The sequence below is a fragment of the Triticum dicoccoides genome, unplaced genomic scaffold (genome assembly GCF_002162155.2).
Source record: "Triticum dicoccoides isolate Atlit2015 ecotype Zavitan unplaced genomic scaffold, WEW_v2.0 scaffold88180, whole genome shotgun sequence".
Taxonomy (NCBI): domain Eukaryota; kingdom Viridiplantae; phylum Streptophyta; class Magnoliopsida; order Poales; family Poaceae; genus Triticum; species Triticum dicoccoides.
In genome coordinates this window covers 71,597-86,586 of record NW_021307366.1, presented here as the reverse complement: position 1 = coordinate 86,586, position 14,990 = coordinate 71,597, and the positions used below count along the sequence as shown (strand labels likewise).

Sequence of the window (14,990 nt, the reverse complement as noted above, 5' to 3'; positions counted from 1 at the left end):
AGGAGGTCACCCATCCTAGTACTACTCTCGCCCAAGCACGCTTAACTTCGGAGTTCTGATGGGATCCGGTGCTTTAGTGCTGGTATGATCGCATCCGACATGTTTCCCCGTCTTCGTCCCTTATGCTTGCCACTCCCAGGTCCGCTCCAAAGACGATTCTACATTCTCACTACCATTACAACCGTTCCCTAACAATGGATAATGTCCTATACTACTTACTCTCCCGCTCAATCACGGAGACGAGTTTTCCACGGTTTCCACCCCACCCTCCATGCCGCAGCAACACGAGTTTTTTCCACCCCTTTCAGAAAGCGCTCTTCGCGCCACAAAGCCGCCCCAAGACGCGCGAGCAATGAGCATCGAGCTTAAACATATTGCAAACGTCAAAAATAATATAACGGGATTAATATATATCGCGCACGTGCGATATGTTTGTCACAAGGCGCAAAAAATAATTATAAAAGGAATGCAACACGAGGACTTCCTAGGAGGTCACCCATCCTAGTACTACTCTCGCCCAAGCACGCTTAACTTCGGAGTTCTGATGGGATCCGGTGCTTTAGTGCTGGTATGATCACATCCGACATGTTTCCCCGTCTTCGTCCCTTATGCTTGCCACTCCCAGGTCCGCTCCAAAGACGATTCTACATTCTCACTACCATTACAACCGTTCCCTAACAATGGATAATGTCCTATACTACTTACTCTCCCGCTCAATCACGGAGACGAGTTTTCCACGGTTTCCACCCCTCCCTCCATGCCGCAGCAACACGAGTTTTTTCCACCCCTTTCAGAAAGCGCTCTTCGCGCCACAAAGCCGCCCCAAGACGCGCGAGCAATGAGCATCGAGCTTAAACATATCGCAAACGTCAAAAATAATATAACGGGATTAATATATATCGCGCACGTGCGATATGTTTGTCATAAGGCGCAAAAAATAATTATAAAAGGAATGCAACACGAGGACTTCCCAGGAGGTCACCCATCCTAGTACTACTCACGCCCAAGCACGCTTAACTTCGGAGTTCTGATGGGATCCGGTGCTTTAGTGCTGGTATGATCGCATCCGACATGTTTCCCCGTCTTCGTCCCTTATGCTTGCCACTCCCAGGTCCGCTCCAAAGACGATTCTACATTCTCACTACCATTACAACCGTTCCCTAACAATGGATAATGTCCTATACTACTTACTCTCCCGCTCAATCACGGAGACGAGTTTTCCACGGTTTCCACCCCTCCCTCCATGCCGCAGCAACACGAGTTTTTTCCACCCCTTCCAGAAAGCGCTCTTCGCGCCACAAAGCCGCCCCAAGACGCGCGAGCAATGACCATCGAGCTTAAACATATCGCAAACGTCAAAAATAATATAACGGGATTAATATATATCGCGCACGTGCGATATGTTTGTCACAAGGCGCAAAAAATAATTATAAAAGGAATGCAACACGAGGACTTCCCAGGAGGTCACCCATCCTAGTACTACTCTCGCCCAAGCACGCTTAACTTCGGAGTTCTGATGGGATCCGGTGCTTTAGTCCTGGTATCATCGCATCCGACATGTTTCCCCGTCTTCGTCCCTTATGCTTGCCACTCCCAGGTCCGCTCCAAAGACGATTCTACATTCTCACTACCATTACAACCGTTCCCTAACAATGGATAATGTCCTATACTACTTACTCTCCCGCTCAATCACGGAGACGAGTTTTCCACGGTTTCCACCCCTCCCTCCATGCCGCAGCAACACGAGTTTTTTCCACCCCTTTCAGAAAGCGCTCTTCGCGCCACAAAGCCGCCCCAAGACGCGCGAGCAATGAGCATCGAGCTTAAACATATCGCAAACGTCAAAAATAATATAACGGGACTAATATATATCGCGCACGTGCGATATGTTTGTCACAAGGCGCAAAAAATAATAATAAAAGGAATGCAACACGAGGACTTCCCAGGAGGTCACCCATCCTAGTACTACTCTCGCCCAAGCACGCTTAACTTCGGAGTTCTGATGGGATCCGGTGCTTTAGTGCTGGTATGATCGCATCCGACATGTTTCCCCGTCTTCGTCCCTTATGCTTGCCACTCCCAGGTCCTCTCCAAAGACGATTCTACATTCTCACTACCATTACAACCGTTCCCTAACAATGGATAATGTCCTATACTACTTACTCTCCCGCTCAATCACGGAGACGAGTTTTCCACGGTTTCCACCCCTCCCTCCATACCGCAGCAACACGAGTTTTTTCCAGCCCTTTCAGAAAGCGCTCTTCGCGCCACAAAGCCGCCCCAAGACGCGCGAGCAATGAGCATCGAGCTTAAACATATCGCAAACGTTAAAAATAATATAACGGGACTAATATATATCGCGCACGTGCAATATGTTTGTCACAAGGCGCAAAAAATAATTATAAAAGGAATGCAACACGAGGACTTCCCAGGAGGTCACCCATCCTAGTACTACTCTCGCCCAAGCACGCTTAACTTCGGAGTTCTGATGGGATCCGGTGCTTTAGTGCTGGTATGATCGCATCCGACATGTTTCCCCGTCTTCGTCCCTTATGCTTGCCACTCACAGGTCCGCTCCAAAGATGATTCTACATTCTCACTACCATTACAACCGTTCCCTAACAATGGATAATGTCCTATACTACTTACTCTCCCGCTCAATCACGGAGACGAGTTTTCCACGGTTTCCACCCCTCCCTCCATACCGCAGCAACACGAGTTTTTTCCACCCCTTTCAGAAAGCGCTCTTCGCGCCACAAAGCCGCCCCAAGACGCGCGAGCAATGAGCATCGAGCTTAAACATATCGCAAACGTCAAAAATAATATAACTGGACTAATATATATCGCGCACGTGCAATATGTTTGTCACAAGGCGCAAAAAATAATTATAAAAGGAATGCAACACGAGGACTTCCCAGGAGGTCACCCATCCTAGTACTACTCTCGCCCAAGCATGCTTAACTTCGGAGTTTTGATGGGATCCGGTGCTTTAGTGCTGGTATGATCGCATCCGACATGTTTCCCCGTCTTCGTCCCTTATGCTTGCCACTCCCAGGTCCGCTCCAAAGACGATTCTACTGTCACAACCTAGCTAGTCATGCATTAGAGTGTTGCATCATGTTTACTCTTTCATCAGAAACTTGAAATGGGGATGACAGAACCCCCAGTCCCCTCTGAAACCAACTAGGGTTTACTAAAATAATTTTCAATGAACCTGAAATGCCCTTCTAAAATGCCCATCATTTTTGTCTTGGTTCAGAACCTCTGCCAAAAGTGGTGCACATTTTCCTAGGCCATCTTAGGGTTTTTGAATTAATTCATAAATATTTGAATTTGGGCATTTAAAATAATATAAAATATTTAAATGCTCAAATATCTCCAAACTAAAATGTTTCATGTTGGAAATAATCCAACTATGGGCCAGGAATAGTTTGGTGATTTTTGAACTTGCCTAGGTATTTTATTTAATTCAACAAAGTTGCAGATATATTAAATAAAACAAAAAAACAAAAAAATATATAAAAGGAGGAGCTTACCTGGGCTCCTCCACTGTGCGGCCCAGCCAGCTGGCTGGCCCAGCCGGCAGCCGGCCCAGCCCACCTTCCTCCTCTGTCGTCTTCGCCCCGACAGAGGGAGGGGAGTGTGGCCGGCGCGCGCGCACGGCCACCGCGCCACGCCACCTGCTCGCCTGCTTGCCTGGCCTCCCCTCCTCGCTCGACTCCCTGGACGACGCCACGCCCTCCCCCCTGCTCTCTCTCACTCTCCCCCGGCTCTCCTCTCCTCTCCCTCGCTCTCTCTCTCGCCCGGCCGAACACCACACTCGCCGCCGTTCGCCATAGCCACCGTCTCCGACCACCCCTCGCTCCCCCGACTAGCTCAGGAGCTCCGCCACGACTCCCTCTTCCTCCCCACCGCTCCACAGCTCCCCGGAAGCCCTGCATCGCCGCCACGTCGCCGTTCCCCTCTTCGGGCTCCGACCACCGTCGCCGTCGAATTCGCCGTCTCCAGCGCGTCCCCGAGCCCACTTCGACGCCCACTGCAACCGCGGTGAGCTACGCCACCGTTTCCCCCTCTCCTTCCCCTCGTTCCCTCACCGTAGCCACCTCCCCACCACGGCCGAACCTCCGCCGTCGCCGAGCTCGCCGTCGACGCAGCTCCGGTGACCATTTGGTCACCCCGGCGAGTCCAACAAGTTCGCAAGACCCCGTAGAGCATCCCTAGCGCCTCGCTTTGCTCGACTTCGAGCTCCAGCACCGTTCCCGTGCACGACCGAACCCCGGCGGCCGCAGCCAAGCTCGCCGCCGTCGACTCCGGCCACCCCGACCCCAACGGGCTCCGCCAAGAGCTGCGGGTTGGCCTCAGCTCCACTCCGGTGGTCTCCGCAGTCCGTTTGGTGGCCGAAATGACCAAAACCACTTCCGCCGCCGCGTCGGGCTCGCCGGAGGCTAAACGCCGGTGCAGCCGACTCGGGTTTGACCACGGGTGGGCCCTGGTTGACTCCCCTGAGTCAATGACAGGTGGGGCCCAGCCCTGTTAATTAAACAGGATTAGTTTTAATTAAGTTTTAATTAAAATAATCACCCTGACATGCGGGACCCACTGTCAGGTTTGACCTGGACCAGTTCCGTTGACCTGCTGACGTCACACTGACGTCAGGCTGACGCAGTAATTGATTTTCTGGATTTAATTTAAATCAGGAAATTCCAGAATATTATTTAAACTTCAAAAATTCATAACTTTTATTCTGTAACTCCAAATTGGACAAATTATATATGAAAAATGATCAGAAAAATCCAATCTATCCATCTGTACTATTTTCATGCATGATCAAACAAGTTAAATTGATGTTTTAAGCAGAACAAGAAAAGGCACTTAAAAAGGCCATATTTGAATTCGGAATTTGAATCTTTGATTCAAATTTGTTCAAACCCTTCTGGCTTTAGTTGCATTAGCCCAATACACTCATATTGCCATGTTTCATGCATGCATCATATTGTTGCACATTGTTTGGTGATGCTTGTGTATCGATGCCCTTTGCGACAGGTTCTGTCCCCGAGGAGTACCGTGATTACCCTAACGAAGAACCGTATCCGTGCATCGAACCATCAGGCAAGCAACCAACCGTTGATCATATCGATACAATCCCATGTTCTCGCTCCTGCTCTCTTTTACTGCATTAAGACAACGCGATTCAAACTGCTGTGTGCTACGGTAGTTGAACCCATTTCCTCTGCATGACCTGTCATTGCCACAGTAACTAGATGAAACCCACTAGCATGTGTAGGAGTTGATTGAGCCATATGTATGTGTTGTTCCTACCTTGCTATGCCTGCTATGCTTAGAGTCGTGTCAGGTCTGGTTCATCTGGGTGATGGGCTAGAGTGAAATGATTATGTCGGTAATGAGAGTGGTGTGGTGAACACGATTTGGTAAAGGTATCGATGAGAGGCCATGTAGGAGTACATGGTGGGTTGTTTCATTGAAGCCGACCTTAAGCACTGAGATCTGTATGTGTGATTTAAGAATCAGCTACTACCATGCATTGGGCCCGAAACCAATGGACCCTCTCAACTTCTTATTCACCCTAGTTCTCCGTCCAGGAGTTGCAAGTAGTTTCTGGTGTTTGTAGCCTACTGGAGGCCGTGGACAGCGCTGACCGTAGGGGTGGGCTGTGATGCGGTAGGTACGTGGCCGGGTGTACCGAATACCCGTTAGGTATCTCGGGAACCCTGTTCACATCGTTCGGGGCCGTATGGGAAACCTCGGCCGGACTCCCTGCGGATGGAACCTGAATAGGCGATAAACCTGGACTGGAGGCTTAGGTGATTAGGTAGGTCGTGGCCGACACCCACGTTGGGCTTCCGCTTGAAGGTTGCCGAGTACATGTCGTGTAAACGACGGTAAGTGGTGAGAGTGTGTATGAAGAAGTACCCCCTGCAGGGTTAACATGATCTATTCGAATAGCCGCGTCCGCGGTAAAGGACTACTTGGTTGCCTATACAGTTCATAGACAAGTAAATGGAAACTACTAAAAGCCTCAAGATAAGTGTGAGTGCCGAGGATGGCTCTTCCGTAGGAAGACGGAGGCGGATCCTCGGTAGTGTATTGAATTGGTGAGTAGTGGACTCGTGTGCGCAAAAATCATTTCAGTTGGAGTATCGTAGGATAGCCTAGCCAAGAGTCAAAGCTGGCTTGCTGCAATAACTCCACCAACCCTTCTTGATACTATGCATGTATGTAGGATCTGATGTAAGTCTTGCTGAGTACCTTTGTACTCATGTTGCTATAATCTACATTTTTACAGAAGACGCTGCAACCCCTTCTGATGGGTTCTATGTAGACGTTGACATCAACGAATAGGCTAAAGACCCAGGTGGTGACCCTGAGCTTGTGATGGACCACGTAGTATAGCTAGGCTTTCCAAGCCTCTTTTATTTTATTAGTTGTCTGTACTCAGACAAGTTACTTCCGCTGCTGGTTTGTATGACTGTATGACTTGTATGTGGGGTCGTGAGACCCGTACCTTTGTGTATGTTATGTATGGCTCACTGAGCCTTAAATAAAGTACTTGTGTCATAGAGTCATGTTGTGATGCTTCGTTGTATTTGCACATATCGAGCATATTGTGTGTATGATTGAAATGCTTGGTATGTGTGGGATCTGACTATCTAGTTGTTTATCTTTAGTAGCCTCTCTTACCGGGAAATGTCTCCTAGTGTTACCGCTGAGCCATGGTAGCTTGCTACTCTTCTGGAACACTTAGGCTGGCCGGCATGTGTCCTTCTTCGTTCCTGTGTCTGTCCCTTCGGGGAAATGTCACGCTTTGAGTACCGGAGTCCTGTTAGCCCGCTACAGCCCGGTTTACCGGAGTCCTGCTAGCCCAGTGCTACAGCCCGGACCCACTTGCTGATGACCGACACGTTCGAAGCTGGGTCATGGATGCCTGTCCCTGTAAGTCTGTGCCACTTTGGGTTTACGACTAGTCATGTCAGCCCGGGCTCTTTATCATATGGATGCTAGCGACACTATCATATACGTGAGCCAAAAGGCGCAAACGGTCCCGGGAAAAGGTAAGACGACACCCGTGGGGATACCGTGCCTGAGGCCGCAATGTGATATGAGGTGTTACCAGCTAGATCGATGTGACATCGAGTCGGGGTCCTGACACTATTCCTGAATGGAAATGGGATAAAATTGGTATGGATTTCATTACCGGTTTTCCCAGGACCAAGAGAGGGAATAATGCTATCTTCGTCGTTGTTGATCGTCTTTCCAAAGTAGCTCATTTCCTACCTGTTCGTGAGAGTATAACCGCTAGTCAGCTGGCAGACTTATACATCTCCCGAATAGTGTCCCTCCATGGTGTTCCTTTGGAAATCAACTCGGATCGAGGAAGTCTTTTCACCTCTCGATTTTGGGAAAGTTTCCAAAATGCTATGGGAACCCGTCTCTCCTTTAGCACCGCCTTCCACCCTCAGTCGAGTGGTCAAGTGGAACGTGTCAACCAGATTCTAGAAGACATGCTTCGAGCCTCTGTTATCTCATTCGGAATGGACTGGGAAAAGTGCCTTCCATTTGCCGAATTCGCTTACAACAACAGCTATCAATCTAGCTTGGGTAAAGCCCCTTTTGAAGTTCTCTATGGACGACGGTGTCGAACACCCCTTAACTGGTCAGAGACCGGGGAAAGACAATTCTTTGGCCCGGATATGATTCAGGAAGCAGAGGAACAAGTTCGCATCGTTCGTGAAAAGTTGAAAACAGCCCAATCTCGTCAAAAGAGTCAATATGACCGAAAACATAGGACTATGACTTTCGAGGTTGACGAGAAGGCTTATCTTCGGGTCACCCCTCTGAAGGGAACCCATCGTTTCGGTATCAAAGGCAAATTGGCTCCTCGTTACATTGGACCTTTTCGCATTCTTGCCAAACAAGGAGAAGTTGCCTACCAGTTGGAACTACCTCCGCATCTCTCCAGAGTCCACGATGTCTTCCATGTTTCTCAACTCAGGCGTTGCTTCTCGGATCCTATCCGTGGAGTGGACCACGAAACGCTTGATCTCCAAGATAACCTTACATATCGAGAGTACCCCGTTCGTATCCTCGATCAGGCCGAACGTATCACCCGACGTCAGAATATCAAGTTCCTCAAAGTTCAGTGGTCTCATCATTCTGAGGATGAAGCAACCTGGGAAAGGGAGGATCGTCTTCGACTCGAGTACCCCGCCTTCTTCCCGGAGGAACCCAAATCTCGGGACGAGATTCTTTTGAGTGGGGGTGAGTTGTCACACCCTAGCTAGTCATGCATTAGAGTGTTGCATCATGTTTACTCTTTCATCAGAAACTTGAAATGGGGATGACAGAACCCCCAGTCCCCTCTGAAACCAACTAGGGTTACTAAAATAATTTTCAATGAACCTGAAATGCCCTTCTAAAATGCCCATCATTTTTGTCTTGGTTCAGAACCTCTGCCAAAAGTGGTGCACATTTTCCTAGGCCATCCTAGGGTTTTGAATTAAATCATAAATATTTGAATTTGGGCATTTAAAATTATATAAAATATTTAAATGCTCAAATATCTCCAAACTAAAATGTTTCATGTTGGAAATAATCCAACTATGGGCTAGGAATAGTTTGGTGATTTTTGAAGTTGCCTAGGTATTTTATTAAATTCAACAAAGTTGCAGATATATTAAATAAAAACAGAAACAGAAAAAAAGGGGAAAACTTACCTGGCGCCACCGCAGGCCCACCAGCCAGCCCACCTGGCCGGCCCAGCCCGGCCACCGCTCCAGCGAGCTGCTTGGCTCGCCAGGCAGGCAGCCAAGGTGCTCGGCGGCGGCACCGCAGCTCGCCACGCAGCTGCACGCCGCCCTGCCTCCCCCTCTCGCCGCCCTGATGGCCTGGACGAGCTCCACGTCGCGCCCCGACCCTCCTGGACACCTCCATTCGCCCCTAGTTCCTCTCCCTCGCGCTCCCACGCCATGGCCGACGCCACCGTCGCCGCACCTCCGCCGTAGCCGTGCTCCCCTTCGTCTCCACGCCGCGCCACCGTGTCCAGAAGCTCCGCCGTCCTCCACTTCTTCGAGCTAGTCGAGCCCCGAGCGCTCGCGTGCCCCGAAGCCGCCGCACCAACCTCGCCCGAACCGCCATCGCCGGAGATCCCCTTCGCCGTCGCCGCCGCAGCAGCTCGTCCCCGACCACGCCGTCCTCTCCATCAAGACCGCAGTGAGCTGGGCTAACTCCCCCTTCCTCTCTTTCTCTCTCTCGTGCACCACAGCGAGCACACCAAGCTCACCCGCACGCGCCGTCGCGGACCTCGTCGCCGACGTGCTTCCGGCCACACTCCGGCCACAAGATGGTGTCCATCTTACTCACCGAGTCCCACAACACCTAGCTAGCCACTCCACGAGCCTCACCGACCCCTCTAGCGCCAAGTTCATCCTCGACCGAGCCCCGGTGGCCGCCAAAGTCGTCGCCGGCGCCAACTCCGGCCACCCCGACCCCAACGGACTCCGCCAAGAGCTGCGGTTTGTCCTCAGCTCCACTCCGGTGGTCTCCGCGGCCCATTTGGTGGCCGAAATGGCCAAAACCACTCCCGCCGCCGCGTCGGGCTCGCCGGCGGCTAAACGCCGGCGTCGCTGGCTTTGACTTTGACCACGGGTGGGCCCTGGTTGACTCCCCTGAGTCAATGACAGGTGGGGCCCAGCCCTGTTAATTAAACAGGATTAGTTTTAATTAAATTTTAATTAAAATAATCACCCTGACATGCGGGACCCATTGTCAGGTTTGACCCAGACCTGTTCCGTTGACCTGCTGACGTCACACTGACGTCAGGCTGACGCAGTAATTGATTTTCTGGATTTAATTTAAATCAGGAAATTCCAGAATATTATTTAAACTTCAAAAATTCATAACTTTTATTCTGTAACTCCAAATTGGACAAATTATATATGAAAAATGATCAGAAAAATCCAATCTATCCATCTGTATTATTTTCATGCATGATCAAACAAGTTAAATTGATGTTTCAAGCAGAACAAGGAAAAGCACTTTAAAAGGCCATATTTGAATTTGAAATTTGAATCCTTGATTCAAATTTGTTCAAACCCTTCTGGTTTTAGTTGCATTAGCCCAACACACTCATATTGCCATGTTTCATGCATGCATCATATTGTTGCACATTGTTTGGTGATGGCTGTGTATCGGTGTCCTTTGCGACAGGTTCTGTCTCCGAGGAGTACCGTGATTACCCTAACGAAGAACCGTATCAGTGCATCGAACCATCAGGCAAGCAACCAACCATTTGATCATATCGATACAATCCCATGTTCTCGCTCCTGCTCTCTTTTACTGCATTAAGACAACGCGTTTCAAACTGCTGTGTGCTACGGTAGTTGAACCCATTTCCTCTGCATGACCTGTCATTGCCACAGTAACTAGATGAAACCCACTAGCATGTGTAGGAGTTGATTGAGCCATATGTATGTGTTGTTCCTACCTTGTTATGCCTGCTATGCTTAGAGTCGTGTCAGGTCTGGTTCATCTGGGTGATGGGCTAGAGTGAAATGATTATGTCGGTAATGAGAGTGGTGTGGTGAACACGATTTGGTAAAGGTATCGATGAGAGGCCATGTAGGAGTACATGGTGGGTTGTTTCATTGAAGCCGACCTTAAGCACTGAGATCTGTATGTGTGATTTAAGAATCAGCTACTACCATGCATTGGGCCCGAAACCAATGGACCCTCTCGGCTTCTTATTCACCCTAGTTCTCCGTCCAGGAGTTGCAAGTAGTTTCTGGTGTTTGTAGCCTACTGGAGGCCGTGGACAGCGCTGACCGTAGGGGTGGGCTGTGATGCGGTAGGTACGTGGCACGGTGTACCGAATACCCGTTAGGTATCTCGGGAACCCTGTTCACATCGTTCGGGGCCGTATGGGAAACCTCAGCCGGACTCCCTGCGGATGGAACCTGGATAGGCGATAAACCTGGACTAGAGGCTTAGGTGATTAGGTAGGTCGTGGCCGACACCCACGTTGGGCTTCCGCTTGAAGGTTGCCGAGTACATGTCGTGTAAACGACGGTAAGTGGTGGGAGCGTGTATGAAGGAGTACACCCCTGCAGGGTTAACATAATCTATTCGGATAGCCGCGTCCGCGGTAAAGGACTACTTGGTTGCCTATACAGTTCATAGACAAGTAAATGGAAACTACTAAAAGCCTCAAGATAAGTGTGAGTGCCGAGGATGGCTCTACCGTAGGAAGACGGAGGTGGATCCTCGGTAGTGTATTGAAGTGGTGAGTAGTGGACTCGTGTGCGCAAAACCATTTCAAGTTGGAGTATCGTAGGATAGCCTAGCCAAGAGTCAAAGCTGGCTTGCTGCAATGACTCCACCAACCCTTCTTGATACTAAGCATGTATGTAGGATCTGATGTAAGTCTTGCTGAGTACCTTTGTACTCATGTTGCTATAATCTACATTTTTACAGAAGACGTTGCAACCCCTTCTGATGGGTTCTATGTAGACGTTGACATCAACGAGTAGGCTAAAGACCCAGGTGGTGACCCTGAGCTTGTGAAGGACCTTGTAGTATAGCTAGGCTTCCCAAGCCTCTTTTATTTTACTAGTTGTCTGTACTCAGACAAGTTACTTCCGCTGCTGGTTTGTATGACTGTATGACTTGTATGTTGGGTCGTGAGACCCGTACCTTCGTGTATGTTATGTATGGCTTCCTGAGCCTTAAATAAAGTACTTGTGTCGTAGAGTCATGTTGTGATGCTTCGTTGTATTTGCACATATCGAGCATATTGTGTATATGATTGAAATGCTTGGTATGTGTGGGATCTGACTATCTAGTTGTTTATCTTTAGTAGCCTCTCTTACCGGGAAATGTCTCCTAGTGTTACCGCTGAGCCATGGTAGCTTGCTACTGCTCTGGAACACTTAGGCTGGCCGGCATGTGTCCTTCTTCGTTCATGTGTCTGTCCCTTCGGGGAAATGTCACGCTTTGAGTACCGGAGTCCTGTTAGCCCGCTACAGCCCGGTTTACCGGAGTCCTGCTAGCCCAGTGCTACAGCCCGGACCCACTTGCTGATGACCGACACGTTCGAAGCTGGGTCATGGATGCCTGTCCCTGTAAGTCTGTGCCACTTTGGGTTTACGACTAGTCATGTCAGCCCGGGCTCTTTATCATATGGATGCTAGCGACACTATCATATACGTGAGCCAAAAGGCGCAAACGGTCCCGGGAAAAGGTAAGACGACACCCGTGGGGATACCGTGCGTGAGGCCGCAAAGGGATATGAGGTGTTACCAGCTAGATCGATGTGACATCGAGTCGGGGTCCTGACAGCGTTGGCATCAGAGCCGGACTGCCTGTAGGTTCTCCAAGCCAAACTGGTCGATGTTGAGTCTAGAAATTCTTTAGTTATATGTAGGGGAATTGTTTGTGGGTTGGAACGTAAGGCTCTTTTTACTCCTTATACCTTATGACTTTCTGATCTGAGTCAGTCCATTCTTCCACCGGGGGTTAAGGAATTAGGATCTGTTCTCTCTATCAGGATCACGAGTTACTAATCAGTAGTACCTTATAAGTTTGATGGATACAAGCCTAGTTCAGTTCTACTACCACATTATGTTGTTAGAATGGATTCAGAACTTTGATATGATGATGTTGAGTGTGTATGAAATCCTTTGTCAAATGTCTCAAAATCCTTCTTGAGCATTTACAGCTGTCATGCTGCCGAAATTTTGCTAGAAATTCTAATGCCTTTGCATTATGATTGTGTTTTCAGATGGCCACTCGCGACCTCAATCAAGTGGTTCGCCTGACTCGATGCCTAGATGTACCCGGCCATACTGCTAAGTTGGTCAGGGTAATGACTGAGGCTGGATACCGCTGGTATCCTGAGTACACGGTCGAAGAGCAATTCCGAGACTTTAATCAAAGCCAGTATCTCTGCACTGTCAGGATATTTCCATCTTATCCTGGATCCACCGAGCCTCTTCACTGCTCTTATGGACTCGGGGTTACCATTGAGATGGCTGTGCAGGACGCCGCCTACTCTATGATGACCATTATGCGAGTCAGATCTGGTATATTTCGGGACTCTGATTTCCGGTATATGCCAGGATCACTTCCGGGAGCACAAGGGTATCTCCAGGCTATTTATGCTGACCCCACTCAGGAGGATTCACGGACTCGCACCACTGCTGAGATGCTCGAGGATTCGCCCCGTTCAGCAGTCTGCACCGGCCAAGCCCTATGGGGGTCCAACCAACAATGCTCCTCCACGTACCAGTTCCGTGACTTGTTTCAAGTGTGGGGAATCTGGCCACTATATGCGTGAGTGTCCCCAGACCAATCCCAATCAATCTGCTAAAGCTGTTGGCCGTGGCAAGCCGACAGGAAAAATATTCCACGCCAAGCCGGTCACCGCCTCACGTGGCCATGTCAACTGTATCTCTGCCGAAGAAGCTCAAGAGGATCCCAACGTCGTTCTCGGTACGCTTCTTGTCAATTGCCACCCGGCATCTGTTCTTTTCGATACAGGAGCCTCTCATTCTTTTATATCTGAAAATTATGCTCGTTTGCATAACGTCGCATTTGGTGATATGCCAACCTCTATGGTAATTCAAACTCCGGGATCCAAATGGCAAACTTCTAGAGTAAGCCATGGAAATGAAATCCAAGTCGACAGACTTGTTTTCCTTGCCTCTTTGATAGCCCTTAAATTTTCAGATATTAATATCATTTTGGGTATGGACTGGATGGCAGCTCATCATGCCAAAATTGATTGCTTCTCTAGGACTGTTCAACTCACTCACCCTTCGGGCAAGATAGTCAATGTCTTGACCCGAATAGCCAAGCGACAATTATATTCTCTTAACGCCAGCCCTTTGCCAGACCTTGAGGACGTTCCGGTAGTCCGTGACTTTCCGGATGTCTTTCCAAAGGAATTGCCAGGTGTTCCACCTGACAGGGATGTTGAGTTTGTAATAGACCTCATTCCAGGAACCGTTCCGATTGCTAGAAGACCTTATAAGATGGCACCCCTAGAACTAGCCGAGCTTAAGAAACAACTCGATGAGTCCTTGAAAAAGGGTTTCATCCGACCTAGCTCTTCTCCGTGGGCTTGCCCCGTCCTATTCGTCAAGAAGAAGGATGGTACGGACCGGATGGTTGTAGATTACCGACCTGTCAATTTGGTCACAATCAAGAACAAATATCCACTTCCCAGGATCAACGACCTGTATGATCAGCTCGCTGGATCCTCAGTCTTCTCCAAGATGGATTTGAGGTTGGGCTACCATCAAATCAAAATCAGAAACGGGGACATTCCTAAAACGGCCTTTGTTACTCGTTATGGCCAATACGAGTACACCGTCATGTCCTTCGGTTTAACCAACGCTCCAGCCACCTTTTCTCGGTTAATGAACTCAATCTTTATGGAGTATTTGGATAGATTTGTTGTAGTTTACCTCGATGATATACTCATCTACTCCAAGAACGAGGAAGAACATGCCGAACATCTAAGGCTAGTGTTGCAGAAACTTCAAGAGCATCGCCTTTATGCTAAATTTTCTAAATGTGAATTCTGGTTGCCAGAAGTGACCTATCTGGGTCATGTAATATCTGGTAAAGGTATTGCTGTCAACCCTGAGCGAGTTCAAGCCGTCCTTAACTGGACTCCACCTGAATCGGTCAAGCAAGTTCGGAGTTTTCTAGGCTTAGCGAGCTATTGTCGTCGCTTTGTCGAGAACTTCTCCAAGGTTGCCAAACCTCTAACCGAACTCCTCAAGAAAGATAAGAAGTTCGAGTGGACTCCACAATGTGAGCACAGCTTTCAGGAACTGAAAAGACGCCTGACTTCTGCTCCCGTACTGGTACCGCCAGACTTCTCCAAGGATTTTGTTATCTACTGCGACGCCTCGCGACAAGGACTAGGTTGCATTCTCATGCAAGATCGACACGTAATTGCCTACGCTTCA

At 49.1% G+C, this 14,990-nt stretch overlaps 6 non-coding genes and 1 pseudogene across 6 annotated transcripts; all 7 read right to left on the bottom strand.

Moving 5' to 3' along the window:
* On the bottom strand, window positions 1–96 carry LOC119348262 (annotated as a pseudogene; the record flags this gene model as incomplete).
* Window positions 97–463: 367 nt separating this feature from the next.
* LOC119348219 lies at window positions 464–582 on the bottom strand. Its single transcript, XR_005168797.1, has one exon. It is a non-coding gene; the product is annotated as a 5S ribosomal RNA (ribosomal RNA).
* A 367-nt stretch (window positions 583–949) lies between these two features.
* Window positions 950–1,068, bottom strand: LOC119348302. The gene has a single exon (XR_005168873.1). It is a non-coding gene; the product is annotated as a 5S ribosomal RNA (ribosomal RNA).
* A 367-nt stretch (window positions 1,069–1,435) lies between these two features.
* Window positions 1,436–1,554, bottom strand: LOC119348235. The gene has a single exon (XR_005168812.1). It is a non-coding gene; the product is annotated as a 5S ribosomal RNA (ribosomal RNA).
* A 367-nt stretch (window positions 1,555–1,921) lies between these two features.
* Window positions 1,922–2,040, bottom strand: LOC119348299. The gene has a single exon (XR_005168870.1). It is a non-coding gene; the product is annotated as a 5S ribosomal RNA (ribosomal RNA).
* A 367-nt stretch (window positions 2,041–2,407) lies between these two features.
* Window positions 2,408–2,526, bottom strand: LOC119348298. The gene has a single exon (XR_005168869.1). It is a non-coding gene; the product is annotated as a 5S ribosomal RNA (ribosomal RNA).
* Window positions 2,527–2,893: 367 nt separating this feature from the next.
* Window positions 2,894–3,012, bottom strand: LOC119348248. Its single transcript, XR_005168825.1, has one exon. It is a non-coding gene; the product is annotated as a 5S ribosomal RNA (ribosomal RNA).
* Between the last annotated feature and the right edge of the window lie 11,978 nt (window positions 3,013–14,990).